Source organism: Trachurus japonicus, chromosome 16 (assembly GCF_045865225.1).
Source record: "Trachurus japonicus isolate A0001 chromosome 16, Traja_1.0".
NCBI classification, from domain to species: Eukaryota; Metazoa; Chordata; class Actinopteri; order Carangiformes; family Carangidae; genus Trachurus; species Trachurus japonicus.
The window spans coordinates 17,766,048-17,781,214 of NC_140922.1; the positions used below are offsets into that span (position 1 = coordinate 17,766,048).

Genomic DNA, 15,167 nt, shown 5'->3' on the forward strand with positions numbered 1-15,167 from the left:
GGTTGATGAAGTTTGGCAAATATCAGAATTTTATCTCAAAAACTGAATTTTCTAGAACATTTTGAATTCTGCTCTCATGGGAACAACTGCAGCCAATGTGAGACTGGAATTTATAAACATCATATTTTCTCTTATGAAGCAAAACACGTATCATTAAAAACAAATCACCAACTTTTCCATGCTGTCAAGATGCAATTTATGTATTATCAGATTTTTGTTTAGATGACTGAATTTCTGACATTTTGACCATTTCATCACAACAGCTGCCCGGGCACTGGCTCACCTGAGTGGATAAATGAGGCTACACAGCAGGTCTCACTACCAGCCAATTAGCTCAGCGAGTTAAGAGCTGGTTCTTGGTGTCAGAGGTTGTGAGTTCGAGACCCAGCAAGGGTGATGATGATGATGATGACATATCAAAATGTCAGATGTTCTCAACATGAAACACAAGACAGTTGTCCTAATTGTCGCATCACAGCAAGCCTCTAAATTTAAAAATCCAAATAGCTTGGACTGGACCATGTGCGAAGCCTCCTAAGATCTTAGACTCATAGTAGATGTTTTACAAATACATATCAGAATTTTACCTCAAAAACTGATTTTTCTTTTTACTGTGGTTTCAAATCTGCCTGCACGACAGTGAATGGCTTACTCAATTTGTGAAGCCACTGTTGAACTGCCACTTGTCAATTAGCTCAGTGCGATAGACAATGGTCTTTGGTTCCACGGGTTGTGGGTTCAATCCTCAATTGGTGCAAATTGAACATTATAAGGTCAACTGTCTTGTCTTCCTATTCTCCTGTTTGTTGCTCAGAATTTGCCTAAATTTGCCAAAATTAGCCCGGACCCGACCCATCGCTGCGCAGCAGCTATAATCTTAATTGAAATTCTAGTTTCTGAGTTCACAAATAGCTCTGAGAGTTGTGGGTGAAAGAGTCATCTTGCTCAGGATCATGAAGTCACTCTTTATTCAAGTTGTGCACATAATCTCCCACAACAGAGTCATGAGAGAGGAACTCCCCGAACAGAAGAAGTCATTTGTATTTAGGCACAATGTAGAGTTCTCATAAGACATGTCATACTGACTAGCAACAGCCACGTTATCTTTTACGTTGCAAGGAAGATGTTTCAGAAACTTTTAGAAACTAATTTTCCATCAAGAGTTTATTACATTACATGACATCGTTTCCCCTCTTTTTTGTGTTAATCTGCTTTTATGTGTTGATACAGAAGACAATGTTTATATTTTGAAGATGTATTGAGTTCATAATATAATTAACACACCACTAATGGCTAAAATTCTGTTATGTAGTGACTCACATTGGACCAAGTGAAGCTGCTGCCTGGGCCATTGTTGCTGTGTCACTCTGTGTGATTGTCGTCCTCTTAATTTTCCTGTGGTAAGTTTCTTTATTTGTGTTTTATGTTTTCAAAGCTCTTTTAATGCACTGGAGACTTGTAGACAACATATAATAATGGGTTGCTGTTTTTCCCCTCCACAGGAATGCAAGAAAAAAGATGAAATCTAATCAAGAGGTCAGAATCTACAAATCACCAGGGGATGATGGTTCTGTCCAGCCTCTACACTGAGGCCCCGTCCATACGAACCCGGGTATTTTTGAAACCGTGTGTTTCTCTACACGGTTTGGCCTTTCGTCCACACGTAACCGCAGAACTGGGCTCCTGAAACCGGAGTTTTTTGTAACCGGAGTCCAGGGTGAACTTTTTCGAAAACTCCGGTTTCAGCTTCACGTGTGGACAGGAAAACCGGACATTTTTCAGAAATCCCTGCCCTCCCTAGTTACTGTTGCTAGCACGTCAAGTTCTCGACGCTGACCATGCGCTGACCACTCAGACGCTACTGTGAATATCAATAATCACTAAACATGCGGACACTAATACAAAACCGCGTGGTCACCATATGTGGTTACATGCTGCTATTCCGACATGCCGCTATTTCGACATTGACTTCTAATTTTATTTTTCAAGCGTCCCACTATTCCGAGATTCTTTTTTTCATTGTCGGAGTAGGGGCACTTTACTATTTTTCAAACATTCCGCTTTTCCGACATTGATTGATTAGGCTACATTATAGTCAGACCTGTCCTGATTTTTCATCTGAGACACTGTTTCTCATACACAAATACATAGGCCTATAAGAGAGAAGAAAAAACAAACCCTCCAAGTTTAAAAACACACCGGCAGCAGCACCCCTGATCTGCAGCTACTGAGACTGTTATTATTCTGTCACTGAAGTCAGCTGAAGAGAGAATAACTTTGTTGCTGCTCCTCAGAGCGCACATGGCTAATTAATATGCACGTGCTGACCATATATGGTTGTGTAGGCATTCCGGGACGGAGGTGTGTTCACGTGCACAACTGCACACCATTCTTGTATCCAGTTTGATTTATCAAAGAGAAATTGCGGAGAGTTGTGCATGCACAGTTTGATAGATCTGAAAAAGGTGTAAATATTTTGGGTGTCTTTTCTCCGTAGGCCTAAGCAAAACATTTAGTAGCAGCAGTTTACAGTTTTGATAAATGAGGCCCCAGGCCCTGAGCCCAGAGCCCAGACGCTCACAGATGCAGCTCTCCGCTGTCCGTGGTGCTGAAGGTGACAGGTTAACTTGACAAACAAACTGCAGCATAGTTCTGTTTGTTTATCATGTGTGTTAGTTTTGTTTGCGACTTGATAGTTGAGTTGTTGAAATTAAGAACATCACTCCCTCATCAAACCGGTGATAGGCATGCTGAAAAGAAAAGAGAGAGAGACGCGCCTGGGTATCGCAGCTGTAAAAAAAAAAAAAAAAAAAAAATCGGAATAGCGGTATCAAAAAGTGTCGGACTACCGGCATGTCTAGATAGAGGGATGTCGTCTAATAGCGGGATGTCTAAATAGAGACATGTCGGAATAGCGGGCGGACCCTGATATGGCTAAAATAGGCTTTTATCAAATTGTAAATTGCGGTCACTTCCCCACTGTGTTGCTTCCTTCCGTCCTGTACATTTGTTTTAAATGAAGCCTTTCAGAATCAATCAGTGGATCGATGGATTATCGTTGCGATGTGTGTATTTGTGTATTTTCGTATCTGTCATAAACAAGAGATTACGGGCGGGGTGTGTTAGTAGCGCGGACTCGCGGTGCCGGTCAGTTTGAGCTGTTTGAGCCTCCACTCTCTCTGTACAGGTTATAGCTGCTTTCCTGTTAGGAGTGATATCACCACCTACTGCTTTGGAATGCACATGAAGACGGATTTGCGGTTTCATGTGGACGGAGTTATTTTTTTATCACACCGGTGGTGTGGACGCGAATTTTTTTTTAACCGGGGTCCAGAAAAGTTCGGTTTCAAAAATACCCGTGTTCGTGTGGACTAGGCCTGAGTCTTTACATTACAATTTTTTTTATTATAACCATGCATGTTTCTATGTTTTTTCTAGATTGATTATAACTTCATTTGAATCTTGATGTCAAGTTTAGGGTGTTTATATTTGTCTTTTCTTTTTTTCAAGTGAGATTTTATGTGAATAATAAAAATCAGGGAATAATTATAATGGAAATCTCATCTAATGGTTGAGCAACCTGCAAACTTTATATGGAGAGATTTTAGCTGGTCGTAACTAGTGAAGGGAAAAGCAGTTCTTTGGAGAGTGCTGAATCACAAGAATCAAGGTACTGAATCACTAGAAACAGTTCATTGAAAAGATTAATTCACCGTATTGTTGAGTGTTTGGGGGCAGCTCTGACTGCACGTGCATAGTCTGACTCCCTGAACTGATTCATGATTCAGTTCATGACTCAGCCCTGAGGCTCACATTCACTGTGTAGTACGTTCACTGAACATACTGATACGTTCACTGTACTACACAAACGTCTGCCAACGACACAACACTACAACACTACTTTCAGTAGTACGTTCAATGAATGACATGTCAATCGCCAACGAGTGGTTTTGTCGCTTGCGAACGTCTGTGTAGTAGAACATACTGATAAATGGTGCGTTCACTGAATGCACTACACAGACGTCTGAGAGCAACACAACACATTTGGAAACAATACAACTCTACTTCGAGTAGTACATTAGGTGAACTACTTCACTCCTGATTCCTTGAATGAATCTATCTATCTATCTATCTATCTATCTATCTATCTATCTATCTATCTATCTATCTATCTATCTGACAGAAACTAATTGTCGATCTTAAATAAATGTTTAGATAAAAACGAGGCTCATTTAATTTGTCCACAAAATCTAGCTTTAAATATCAAGCAACATGTTGTAACCTCAGAAATATAGGTGTCATTGTAGACCCGTCTTTATCGCATAATAATCATATCAACCATCTTACCCACTCCATGGCCGAAATGAATATGTTTGTTCATGCTTTTATTTCTACTACACTATTATTGCTGTAATGCTCATTTTACCTGTCTTCATCAAAGTTCTTTGAGTCTAATTCTGCATTTTTGAAAACTGGTCTTTAGAGCCCAAACAGCCCAATACATTACCAACCTCCTCCTTCCTTACACAACAGTGCAGGTCGTCAGGTCTGAGCAGAAATTTCTGACTGCCACTCAAGTCTGAGTAGACCGTGCCTTTCAAGCTGTGGCACCCAAATTATGGATAGCAGTCCCCCTGTCCCTGCAATCCATAGACTCCTGTGATGGACAACATATTTATTGAGATAGCCTGCTAGTCTGTCTGAATATCCCCCAAACCCCACCTTTAATTTCCTCTCTTCACTTATTTGCTGTCATTCCTTTACAACACAATCCATTACACGAATGTATTTTCTTGAAATTCTATGATGTAATGCACTGGGATGTCTTCATCTGTAAAAGGTATATGAATAAAGTTTTACTGACTTACTTTCTTGCCTACATTCTGTGAAACAAAGATATACAATCTTACACGCTTTTCCTGCTTCCTGTTTTCTGTCTACAACTGTAAAGCTTCAACTGGTACATTCAAGGTTGCGATGAAAGCAGAGCAGGAGAAAAAGGCATGCGATGCAACATCATCAAACACACTTCCTGTTTTCTGCCTAGTACTTATATGTAAAACTTGACTGGTATGCTATATGAGATGAACTGGGAGATGTGGTGTTAAAGCCCCTCTTCTGCTCTGCTTCACCTGTCTGCAGTCTGCAGAGTTACAGCTTTTGAGAGAGACTTTGAGTATTTTTACCTTACTGTAATGTAAAAGAAGTCGGCCTCAGTCCACTGCTGGCTGCATTGCTCCCTAAACTATAATAAAGATACCAACACATAAACGTGAAGAATGTGGGCGGTGTCAGGTTTGTGGCTCTCAATGAACACACCAGTTTCATGCAGCGTTTACTAACCAACTTCATGTAGTTCACTTAAGTTCACATATAGGCTCAGAGACAGACAGAGAGAGAGAGAGAGAGAGACATCTGAAGACCATTAAAACCATATGCTTGCATCTGCGTCACTGCTGGTCCCACTTTACACAATAACTTAGCAGCTGATCTATTGTACTGTATGGAGCTTTGGTTGGCAAGATGTATCTATAGCCTATCCTCCTCCTCCTGTGCTCCTGACGTCTCCTTTCTCCTCCTCACTGGGCTGGACTTCCCGTTAACCCCCTCGTCTCAGTTAGTGGAACTTCTCCAGCTGGCAGCCTTCCAGTGTCTGTTATGTATGGAGGCGGTCCACCAGGACATGGTGGGGCTGTTGGCTTTGTTTGCTGTTTCTCTGTTCTTCCACTTTTTACCTGTTGTCAATCACCTCACATTCAATGCATTTGGGTGACATTTAACATGTGTTTGCACTTCATGTCACTTGCTTACTTTCCATACAGAGTTTGTCTGGTTTTCCACGATCTGGCTGCTTTATTACCAGCTCTACGACTGTTTGCAAGTGATTTAGGAATTTCTCGATTGTCACCCATTTCAGTCCTTACTGGCACAAAAATTTGCCCTGCAGTCACTGTAGGAAACTTTTTCTTTTCTTTGTATGATCAAATTTCAGCTCTTCTTCTCTGTCTTTTGACTATGCAGCCAAATTCACCTCTCTCCCACTCCACTTTACATTACAGTAACAGAGCTGTGGATCTGTTGCCCCTCTACTTCTCCAATCATCTGGGAATGCCCATGGAGGGACTTCACAAACTGTGCAATATTTCTATTGTATCCAAGGCACAGGTGGAAAATTCTCCTGTATTTGAGGCAAGCTTAAACTTATGTATTTGCCACAGCTTTTGATTAATCACACTTTTCTAGCATGTTCTGCTATATTCTCTCTGTGCTGTAGGCCTATGCAGATGTTTAAATCCCTATCCTTAGTGAAAGTGAAAGTGCTTCATCATACTTATAAAGCCTATGTAACTTTATGAACCTATATCATAAATCATCATCATCATCATCTTCCAGTTAATGTTGCTAACTGCTGTATTTGTTGTGGAGCATATTAGAGCAATACTAGTGTACCTGGGTTTTATTGGCTGTAGTTTGTCTTTTCTTGGCTCTGGTGTTCAGACTGTAACTTGATTCAGTGTATTGTTGTGTTTATCTGGGCTTTGTAACACCTTGGTGACTGAATATTTCGTCCTGAGATGCTGGAGGGCTGATCTCATCCCTGAGACATGATCAGTCCACTGCTGCCTCGCTCTTAAAGTCAAGATAAAGATCTCAACACATAAAACATAAGAGACGGAGCTAAGATGTTTTCCCGAAAGACACCGGGTTATTCCAGAGTAAATTATGTTAAAATCCACCAGTAGGTGGCGATATCAATTCCATATGGTTGCAAATTAGCCTGCTATAAAAAGGACCCCAACCCCACGCTCTGCAACGCCCTGCAACGCTCAGAAGAACCAGTCGGAGGCAGAGAGAGGTAAGACACTTTTCATTTATGTCATGAACAGCTTTCAAACTGTTGATGGACGATGATTAAGTTACTCATTCTTCTCTGGATTTGTAATTTAAAGTACAATCAGATACGGTGTTATAATTATGTTCGAGTTCATTTAAGTTCATCTATAGATGAGAGAGAGAGAGAGAGAGAGAGAGAGATAGAGAGAGAAAGAGAGAGAGAGAGAGAGAGAGAGAGAGAGAGAGAAAGAGAGAGAGAGATAGAGAGAGAGGGGCATCTGAGGACCATTAAAACCGGCTGCACTGGACTCGGAACCGAAGCGCAACGCCCTGGAGCGGAGGCAGTTTCAGATAGGCGCACATGTTAACCGGTCTGCCTGGTCGCACATCTCGCGCTCTGGAGCGCAGTGCGCGCGCCTGCGTTTGAGGCCTAGACCCGAAATTACAAACAGTCTCTCGGGAAACATGTAGAAGCATGTATGGTTATGATAATAATAAAACTTTTCATTTAAACCATGTCTTAATGCTGCCAGGTTAAAAAAAACCAGCATCAAAATCAAGCAGTTCATTCCGGCCAGGTAGCCTATAGGCCTACAGATAAACACTCTGTCAATAATTTGAACACTGCCACAATCTCGTTAATTAATGGTAGTACAAATTAACAGAAACTCTTGGGTCTGTTGAACTGTTGTAAAATTTATTGTAGTAATGTTCATAAGCAGATGTCATAAAGGGCTTCATGATGAAACCCACACCCTGTGTAGAGTACTTTAGAAACCACAAAATAAATGGACATGTGTATTCAACAAAAAAATGACAACTGTGCTGTTTTCTCTCTTTCAGGTTCATCAGCTTGACTTCCTGCGTTTTACTGTGCATTTTCTAAAGTTTGTCCGGTGGAGAGAGAGACACTGTGTGTCTCAAGGATCAAATCAGGATGTTTGTTCTCATCTGGATGACTCTGTTGATCTCTGCTGATACAGGTGATACAGGTTTTTGATGTCAACATTAAATATATGAAATAAATGTAGGCAGTAACATGACCCAAAAAACGTCCTTTTTAAATATCCCCCTGACAAATTTCCAATTTCCAGGTACTTAGTTTTTCTATCCTGAATGTACAGTACCAGCTCAGTACACATCAATAACCACATCTCTTTTGGAAACTCTAAGATTCCAGTGTGTTGTTTGATCAACACTGCTGCAACAGCAGTTATATAACACAGACTCAATCTACTATCATTTATTTAATTTCATGGTGTATTGTCAAAATAAGTTTACTTTTTCTCTGTCCCTGTTTCTCTTTTATCATTAACAGGTGAATCATTGAAAGAAAAACAACAATGTTCAGAAACCCCATCTGGATACTGTATCACTCTGCCTGATGGACGGATAGCAGCTGAAGCTGCCCTCTGTGTTGAAATACCATGCTCTTTCACCACTGCTTCTGAATTTACACCCCAACATGTAGTTTGGTACAAATGTGAACCAACTAATGAAAACTGTGCTGAATCAGACATAATATTTGACTCTGAGAACGTAAATGTTGCGTCTGAGTTTAGTGGCCGAGTGTCACTGTTGGAGTCTGATATGCGTATGGAGATCTGCACCATCATCATCAATGACCTGAAGGAGTCAGACTCTGGATCATATCAGCTCAGACTTAATGGTATCCTGGCTGGACAAAAGGGTGGACATACATTCTCTTCAAAAGCAACTCTCTCTGTTGAAGGTATGAAGAGCTACAATCCATATATCAAATGAAATGTGTGCCTTTGAAATGCACTGACATATCTGATGTGTTTGTGGTCTTCATGGGACATAAAGGAATGTTTTTCATTTGTCGACCCCTGTGGGGAAACAGTAAGAATAACAGCAGTTTTTATCAGTTGTCCCATTGAAGTGGTTTTCAAAGTGTTAGATAGCCTAATTTTAATCCAATTATAAGTGAAAGATTATGTTCAACCTGGTCACCTGATTCTCCTCATGGTGTGGTCTTACATTAGGTATCCGTGAGCAGCCTAAAGTCGTCGTGCGAGATATGACAGTGGGAAAGGAGGGCACACTGACCTGCACTGCTCCTGGTCTGGGCTGCTCTGGGTCTGAGCCTAAATTCACCTGGATTTGGCCAGGAGTAGGAGAGGAGGAATATGTTACGACCAAAAAGGGACGCACTTCAACTTTGACCATTACTCCACCTAAACACCACTTCATCGACGTCACCTGTATGGTCACTTTTCCAGGAAATGTAACAACGGACAGAGAAGTGGTTGTGTATGTGGAGCGTAAGTATCACACATACTGCATTCTTCTCCTTCATATTCATATGGTTAACATGTTCACAACATCTCTGTCCTGTTCTTCTTCCCATTCACTGTCTTCTATCCCAATGGTTCTCAAAATTCTTAAATTAATTAATTCAGACTAAACATAATTTTTTATGGAAAAATAATAATTTTATCCTGGACCCCTCTAAACACACTGTGGTTGTATTATTTTTGAAAAAAATATAGCTTTTAATACACATTCTCCTTATTCAACTTTTAAACTAGAACATCTTACTTTGAATATATAAAGTATGTAAAAATGTTAAAATGACTCATAAGTAAAATGTAGTGAATTACTTTGGATTTGTGTACCTTTTGTTCTTCGAGGGTAAATTTAGCTCATTACACATTGCTTGCAACATCTACTGTAATCTTTTTGGAAAGTCTTTAAGATCAATAGTTGCTTGAAATGATAATTTGTTAGAGTGATACAGACACAGGAATGTTAGACACTGAATTTCCCTTGTATTCGGTCAACACTGCTGACAGCAGTTACAAACACAGACACACTAAATCTATTATGTGACATTTCTAACATTTATTTAATTTAATGGTTTACTGTCAAACTAAGTATACTTTTTCTCAGTTCATGTTTCTCTATTATCATTAACAGCTGCACCACCGAAAGAAAAACAACAATGTTCAGAAAACCCAACTGGATACTGTATCACCCTGCTTGAAGAAGAGAAAAGAGCTGAAGCTGCCCTCTGTGTTTTAATACCATGCTCTTTCACCACTGCTTCTGAATTTACACCCCAACATGTAGTTTGGTACAAATGTGAACCAACTACTGAAAACTGTGGTGATTCAGACATAATATTTGACTCTGAGAATAACAATAACGTTCAGTCTGAGTTTAAAGGACGAGTGACACTGAAGGAGTCTGATTTGAGTAAGAAAACCTGCAGCATCATCATCAGCGACCTGAAGGAGTCAGACTCTGGATCGTATCAACTCAGAGTTAATGGAGTCCAGGATGGAAAAGAAAGTGGATTTACATACTCTCTAAGAGCTACTCTCTTTGTTGAAGGTATGAAGAATTACAATGGATATTGTGATATTTTTGTGAAGTGAAATTTTGTGCTTTTGAACTGCACTGACATACTGAATTTATAGTCTTAGTGGGATATAAGCAGTGATATACTGTACACCAGTTGTCCCATTGATGCAGTTTGGGTGTTAGATCATTTTAATGCAAATTTAAGTGAAAGATGATGTTCAGACTGCTCTCTTCATGGTCTGGTTTCACATTAGCTCTGAGTAAAACTCCCAACCTGGAAGTTCCTCGTTCCTCGATCGTAGGACAGAAGACCACATTGACCTGCACTGCTCCTGGCCGGTACTGCCCTGGATCTGATCCTGAATTCACCTGGATTTGGCCAGTAGAAGGGGAAGACTACGATACAGTCAATGAGGGACGCACCTCAGCTTTGACCTTTACTCCGTCTTCTAAACACCACTACACCGACGTCACCTGTAAGGTCACCTTCACAGGAAATGTAGCAACAGAGTCGAAATGGACTTTGACCGTGAAGCGTAAGTATCACACATACTGCACTCTTCTCCTTCATTACACTTTGCCCTGCAAAACATTTTCTAACCTAAGATAAACAAGTCTTGGGGCTGGATGATAATTGAATACAGTTTTATTTAGGGGTGCACCGAATGGCATTTTTTGGCCGAAGCCGAATACCGAATAAAATCAAAACGCTTGGCCGAATAACCGAATAATACCGAATACCGAAAGTGGTTATACATTTTTAAATAAAATATTTTCTTAAACTTAAAGCTATAGTGCGTAACTTCTACGTGTCTGTAAAAAAAATCCCGCGGCACACCACTAACCAAAAATGTTAGAAAATGACACAGTGCAACCTAATACAGTAAATATAATACAAATTTTGTCTTTTACAGTGTAGTTAGCTTGTTCTGACTCAGTAATGGTCATTGTGCAGGCTTCTGCCACTACACTCATTGACATAAAAGAGTCCTATTTTATTTGCCAACTCTGCCAGACAGTCACTATTGCAGACACAGATGCTCAACAAAGCCAAATTATTTTAGGAGCTAAATGACATTTGTTTGGACAGTGGACACAAACTGTTAACTGATAACAAGAACCTGAGTGCAAGAGTGCAACCTGCAACGCGTGCTTCACTCTGCCTGGTCGCACATCTCGCACTCTGGAGCGCAGTGCGCGCGCCTGCAGCGCTTCAGATCGGTTCAGTTCTATTTTTCACGCAAGCCGCAAGCGCTGTCTGTCAGGCTGGGTAGACCAGATCGTACCAGACAGGAAGTCGGACACAGAAATGGCGAGAGAATCCGGTCAATTTTCAAAATAAAATAATTAAATGATGATTAATTAAGTGTGGAAAACCGAGTGAATACGAATAAGGACGGTGCCTCTAAAATAAAAAGGAGGCGCTCTCCAGCCGGCTCCTCCGTCACTCACCTGCAGCTGCACAGACGAGCAGAGGAGCTCAGCTGTTCTGGCGTGGATGAGCTGCAGCACAGCGGGAGCAGCGCGCGTGTGTTTTATAAAAAATAAAAAACAAACAAACAAAATGAGACTCGGCACGAGCCTAGTCACAGACACTCGATGGAGTGCTGAATCTCACTCGTTAACGGTTATAATCGCCTATGAGCGTCGGTTATCGGTCTGAAAAAAAATAAATCAAAATGTGCATCGCTAGTTTGGATCAATTAAGTTAAATTTGGTAATTTTCCACGGCACACCTGGCAAACGCGGCACAGTGGTTGAAAATCACTGCTGTAAATATCCGTTTCACCCAAGCCACTACAAGAGGAGATGATACAACGCTGATTAAGCCGTTCGGCTCCTGAAACGCCTCGCGGTATTTTTCAGTATTTAGGGTCCGGGCAGCGCAGCTGCCAGGACACTATTGTATTCCTAGGAATTCTTCTTCTTCTTCTTTCTTTCTTCTTCCAAGGAAGTCATACTTCCCATGGGCGAAAACTCACCAAACTTTGCACAAAGGTTCAGTCCCATGCCAGATTCACTCAACTCCAAGGACATGTGCCCCCCCCTCCTAGGGGGGGCACAATAAGCGTTTAAATTAAAAAACTTTAAAAATTCCTACCAGACCAACGGTAGATGCTACAGTGTTGAAACTTCACCACAATGTAGCCTCAATACTGCTGAAACTTTTGTCAACTTAAACTTATTACAAATTATGAAGTCCATCACTCTGTTTTTTTCAATAACTGTAAAACTTTTAAAATGTATCTCCTCCCACAATTTTTGCTCAATTGACACCAAACTTGCTACAGAGCATCTCCAGACTGTCCTCCACAAAACTTGTTTCTCGGATTTTTGATTAAGCAAAAATTGAGCCTACAGTGCATGAAAACGTTTGACTGTAAACAGTACTATAAACATATACCATCAAATTCTTGCTAAATACATTTTCAAACTTCCTGAAAAAAAATGAGAATATTCTGGAGTCATGGTTGATGAAGTTTAGCAAATATCAGAATTTTAATTCAAAAACTGAATTTTCTAGAACATTTTGAATTCTGCTCTCATGGGAACAACTGCAATCAATGTGAGACTGGAATTTATAAACATCATATTTTCTCTTATGAAGCAAAACACTTATCATTAAAAACAAATCACCAACATTTCCATGCTGTCAAGATGCAATTTATGTATTATCAGATTTTTGTTTAGATGACTGAATTATTGACATTTTGACCATTTCATCACAACAGCTGCCCGGGCACTGGCTCACCTGAGTGGATAAATGAAGCTACACAGCAGGTCTCACCACCAGCTAATTAGCTCAGCGAGTTAGGAGCTGGTTCTTGGTGTCAGAGATTGTGAGTTCGAGACCCAGCGAGGGTGAAGATGATGATGATGACAGTTCGAAATGGCAGATGTCCTCAAGCTATTTTGCTGTCTAAATGCAATTTATGTATTAACAGATTTTTGTTTAGATAACAGAAATCTGCGTTCACAACTGCTGCCCGGACACTGACTCACCTGAGTCTATTTGAGAAGACACACACCATGTCTCACTTCCAGATAATTAGCTCACTGAGTTAAGCGCTGGTTCTTGGTGTCAGAGGTTGTGAGTTCGAGACCCAGCCAGGGTGATGATGATGATGACATATCAAAATGTCAAATGTTCTCAACACGAAACACAAGACAATTGTCCTAATGGTGGCATCACAGCAAGCTTCTAAATTTAAAAATCCAAATAGCTTGGACTGGACCATGTGCGAAGGCTCCTAATATCTTAGACTCATAGTAGATGTTTGACAAATACATATCATTATTTTACCTCAAAAACGGATTTTTCTTTTTCTGCCTACACGACAGTGAATGGCTTACTCAATTTGTGAAGCCACTGTTGAATGCAATTTGTCAATTAGCTCAGTGCGATAGACAACGGTCTTTGGTTCCCGAGGTTGTGGGTTCAATCCTCAACTGATGCAAATTGGACATTATAAGGACAACTGTCTTGTCTTCCTATTATCCTGTTTGTTGCTCAGAATTGCCTAAATTTGCCCAAAAGTAGCCCGGACCCGACCCATCGCTGCGCAGCAGCTATAATTGTTCTTTTTGTATTTTCTGTCTTGGAGCGACTTTCCCACAGGAAACGACCGAAACGACGTGTTTTACTCGGTTTTACCTGACAACGAGAAGGGAGGAGGGAGGAGAGCGCTCCGCTGCTGCTAGAAGCAACAGCTGTTAGCAGCCTGGTGTTGGCCACATCGTTAGCAGTAAGTTACAACAAGGTGTGTAGCCCGTGTTGCTGTGTGTAACTTACTGCGGGGAGTCTGTGTGCTGTGACGAGCAGTGTGCGGCGAGTCGCGAGTGTTATAGTCCGTGAACCGTGGTCCGTGACCAGCAGCATGTGGTGTGTTGCGAGTGTTACTGTTACTGTGTGATGTGCATTACCGGTATCATGCAGCTACAGGGGTAGAGGAGGGGAGAGGAAGGGAGGGGAAGGGAGGGGAAGGGGAGGGTTACACCGGGCCATAGGTGCCGGTTGTATCGTTGTAATAACGCAGAAATCCTTTAGGGGGCGACAGAAGTTACGCACTATAGCTTTAATTTTCAAAGAAAGTAAATGTTTATTGACTATTCTGACAGTTTTTGAATATTCCAGTTGCTGTTGCTCATCAAAAAAGCACAACAAGTTTAAAGTTTTTCATTTAGGCCTATATCGGCCCATAGTGAGTGCTGAAAGATCTATGCAAGTACATTCCAAAAAAACCCAAGTGTCTTTTAAAACAGTGGTTCCTAACCTTTCTTGGTCAGATCTTTTTAATTCATCAATTAGGCTACTAGACATTTCAGGCGACCTCATTTGAATTTCAGGCGACCCCACGTGGGGACCCGACCCCAAGGTTGGGAAACACTGTTTTAAAAGACGTCGGCCACGGACGGAGTGGGCGACATGCTGGGACGAGGAGCTTTCGTTTTAACTGCTGCAGCCGTCTCTCCCTGTCGTAGCCTACTCAGCATGCTGTTCAGTGTGTTTGGTTTTTAATTGATTCATTAAAAGGCGCGTTCCTACAGGACCGGTCCCCTCACTCAGTCCTCTCAGTGGCCGTGTCTCCGCTGCAGACAGGACGCTTTGGAATGCGCTTTGCGCTCATTCCACCGAAGGCCGAATGTTGCTTTTTTTTTTTTTTGCAATATTCGTGCATCCCTAGTTTTATTATGTTGTATTGATGACATTATGTCATTACTCTGCAAACTTCTGTCCAAATCATTGTATAAAATGTCAGCAGCCACAGTGCAAGTCATTCTGTTTCCCCTCTTTTTATATCTGCTTTCATTTGTTGATACAGAACACAATGGATATTTCCTGAATATCATAGAACATTTTATTTAGATTTTTTTTTACTGTATGCATTTATAGTGTGTACAGTTTACAAGTCACTCATAGTACAGCGGCTAAGCATGAAAATTGTGCACTTTTTGAAAGAAACATGAAACTTCTACCATAGTTAGTTTATGCCATGAGGTTTATT

General features: G+C 40.9%; 1 protein-coding gene and 1 long non-coding RNA gene across 3 annotated transcripts in view; both read left to right on the forward strand.

Annotated features, from left to right (window-relative positions):
* LOC146972276 (sialic acid-binding Ig-like lectin 14) overlaps positions 1–15,167 on the forward strand; it is a 34,160-nt gene that overhangs the window by 3,639 nt on the left and 15,354 nt on the right. Inside the window, exons 6-7 of one of the 2 annotated variants that reach the window (XM_085803340.1) lie at positions 1,313–1,400; positions 1,503–1,591. The gene's annotated coding sequence lies outside the window, so the exon portion shown is untranslated. Of the gene's footprint in view, positions 1–1,312; positions 1,401–1,502; positions 1,592–15,167 lie in introns of those variants that run through there. The other variant, XM_085803341.1, reaches the window with a different exon arrangement.
* On the forward strand, positions 6,840–8,542 carry LOC146972277 (uncharacterized). Its single transcript, XR_015037936.1, has 3 exons — positions 6,840–6,856; positions 7,678–7,817; positions 8,153–8,542. It is a non-coding gene; the product is annotated as an uncharacterized LOC146972277 (long non-coding RNA).